Source organism: Schistocerca gregaria, unplaced genomic scaffold (assembly GCF_023897955.1).
Source record: "Schistocerca gregaria isolate iqSchGreg1 unplaced genomic scaffold, iqSchGreg1.2 ptg000265l, whole genome shotgun sequence".
NCBI lineage: Eukaryota > Metazoa > Arthropoda > Insecta > Orthoptera > Acrididae > Schistocerca > Schistocerca gregaria.
In genome coordinates this window covers 654721-658130 of record NW_026061767.1, presented here as the reverse complement: position 1 = coordinate 658130, position 3410 = coordinate 654721, and positions in this window count along the sequence as shown.

Genomic DNA, 3410 nt, shown 5'->3' with positions numbered 1-3410 from the left:
CATGTGACGATCTGGCTTTAAGTCGATACTATAACAAATGACGAAAACCCACGGATTTCTCAGGTTTTTACTACATATGAACACTTTTCACATTCTCCCGTGCAACGCTGCTGCAAGTCCTCCTTTCATGGAAAATCTTAAGGTCCCATGTCATGTCCAAGCCACCAAAGAAGGCTAAAAAGTGAATAATCGACAACTAAAACTTGAATTGTACTACTTCTTACTGGCTATTACTTCAACTTAGAAGCTTCTTCTGTGTTCTACTATGGTGCTTTTAGTGTTTCCGCATACCGCAGCACGCGACATAGCTTTGCAGACGATAAATGTAACCGTCTCTGAGAGAAAAGCGGCCAATGTGACGATCTGGCTTTAAGTCGATTCGATAACAAATGACGAAAACGGACGGATTTCTCAGGTTTTTACTACATATGAACACTTTTCACATTCTCGCGTGCAACGCGGCTGCTAGTCCTCCTGTCATGCAAAATCTTAAGGTTCCACCTAATGTCAAAGCCACCAAAGCCGGCTAAAATGTGAATAATCGACAACTAAAACTTGAATTGTACTACTTCTTACTGGCTATTACTTCAAATTAGAAGCTTCTTCTGTGTTCTCCTATGGTGCTTTTAGTGTTTCGGCATACCGCAGCACGCGACATAGCTTTGCAGACGATAAATGTAACTGTTTCAGAGAGAAGAACGGCTAATGTGACGATCTGGCTTTAAGTCGATTCGATAACAAATGACGAAAACGGACGGATTTCTCAGGTTTTTACTACATATGAACACTTTTCACATTCTCCCATGCAACGCTGCTGCTAGTCCTCCTTTCATGCAAAATCTTAAGGTCCTAGGTCATGTCCAAGCCACCAAAGACGGCTAAAAAGTGAATAATCGATAACTAAAACTTGAATTGTACTACTTCTTACTGGCTATTACTTTAACTTAGAAGCTTCTTCTGTGTTCTACTATGGTCCTTTTAGTGTCTCCGCATGCCGCAGCACGCGACATAGCTTTGCAGACGATAAATGTAACCGTCTCAGAGAAAAAGCGCCCAATGTGACGATCTGGCTTTAAGTCGATTCGATAACAAATGACGAAAACGGACTGATTTCTCAGGTTTTTACTAAAATGAACACTTTTCACATTCTCCCATGCAACGCGGCTGCTAGTCCTCCTTTCATGCAAAATCTTAAGGTCCTAGGTCATGTCCAAGCCACCAAAGCCGGCTAAAAAGTGAATAATCGACAACTAAAACTTGAATTGTACTACTTCTTTCTGGCTATTACTTCAACTTAGAAGCGTTTCTGTGTTCTACTATGGTGCTTTTAGTGTTTCCGCATACCGCAGCACGCGACATAGCTTTGCAGACGATAAATGTAACCGTTTCAGTGAGAAGAGCGGCCAATGTGACGATCTGGCTTTAAGTCGATTCGATAACAAATGACGAAAGCGGACAGATTTCTCAGGTTTTTACTACATATGAACACTTTTCACATTCTCGCGTGCAACGCGGCTGCTAGTCCTCCTTTCATGCAAAATCTTAAGGTTCCACCTAATGTCAAAGCCACCAAAGCCGGCTAAAAAGTGAATAATCGAAAACTAAAACTAGAATTGTACTACTTCTTACTGGCTATTACTTCAAATTAGAAGCTTCTTCTGTGTTCTCCTATGGTGCTTTTAGTGTTTCGGCATACCGCAGCACGCGACATAGCTTTGCAGACGATAAATGTAACTGTTTCAGAGAGAAGAACTGCCAATGTGACGATCTGGCTTTAAGTCGATTCGATAACAAATGACGAAAACGGAAGGATTTCTCAGGTTTTTACTACATATGAACACTTTTCTCATTCTCCCATGCAACGCTGCTGCTAGTCCTCCTGTTATGCAAAATCTTAAGGTCCTAGGTCATGTCCAAGCCACCAAAGACGGCTAAAAAGTGAACAATCGATAACTAAAACTTGAATTGTACTACTTCTTACTGGCTATTTCTTCAACTTAGAAGCTTCTTCTGTGTTCTACTATGGTGCTTTTAGTGTCTCCGCATACCGCAGCACGCGACATAGCTTTGCAGACGATAAATGTAACCGTTTCAAAGAGAAGAGCGGCCAATTTGACGATCAGGCTTTAAGTCGATTCGATAACAAATGACGAAAGCGGACGGGTTTCTCAGGTTTTTACTACATATGAACACTTTTCACATTCTCTCATGCAACGCTGCTGCTAGTCCTCTTTTCATGCAAAATCTTAAGGTCCTAGGTTATGTCCAAGCCACCAAAGACGGCTAAAAAGTGAATAATCGATAACTATAACTTGAATTGTACTACTTCTTACTGGCTATTACTACAACTTAGAAGTTTATTCTGTGTTCCACTATGGTGCTTTTAGTGTCTCCGCATACCGCAGCACGCGACATAGCTTTGCAGACGATAAATGTAACCGCCTCAGAGAGAAAAGCGGCCAATGTGACGATCTGGCTTTAAGTCGATTCGATAACAAATGACGAAAACGGACGGATTTCTCAGGTTTTTACTACATATGAACACTTTTCACATTCTCCCATGCAACGCGGCTGCTAGTCCTCCTTTCATGCTAAATCGTAAGGTCTTAGGTCATGTCCAAGCCACCAAAGCCGGCTAAAAAGTGAATAATCGACAGCTAAAACTTGAATTGTACTACTTCTTACTGGCTATTACTTCAACTTAGAAGCTTCTTCTGTGTTCTACTATGGTGCTTTTAGTGTTTCCGCATACCGCAGCACGCGACATAGCTTTGCAGACAACAAATGTAACCGTCTCAGAGAGAAAAGCGGCCAATGTGAAGATCTGGCTTTAAGTCGATTCGATAAAAAATGACGAAAACGGACGGATTTCTCAGGTTTTTACTGCATATGAACACTTTTCACATTCTCCCGTGCAACTCGGCTGCTAGTCCTCCTTTCATGCAAAATCTTAAGGTCCTAGGTCATGTCCAAGCAACCAAAACCGGCTAAAAAGTAAATAATCGACAACTAAAACTTGAATTGTACTACTTCTTACTGGCTATTATTTCAACTTAGAAGCTTCTTCTGTGTTGTTCTATGGTGCTTTTAGTGTTTCCGCATACCGCAGCACGCTAAATAGCTTTGCAGCCAATAAATGTAACCGTTTCAGAGAGAAGAGCGATCTGGCTTTAAGTCGATTCGATATCAAATGACGAAAACGGACGGATTTCTCAGGTTTTTACTACATATGAACACTTTTCACATTCTCCCGTGCAACGCGGCTGATAGTCCTCCTTCCATGCAAAATCTTAAGGTCCTAGGTCATGTCCAAGCCACCAAAGCCGGCTAAAAAGTGAATAATCGACAACTAAAACTTGAATTGTACTACGTCTTACTGGCTATTACTTCAACGTAGAAGCTTCTTCTGT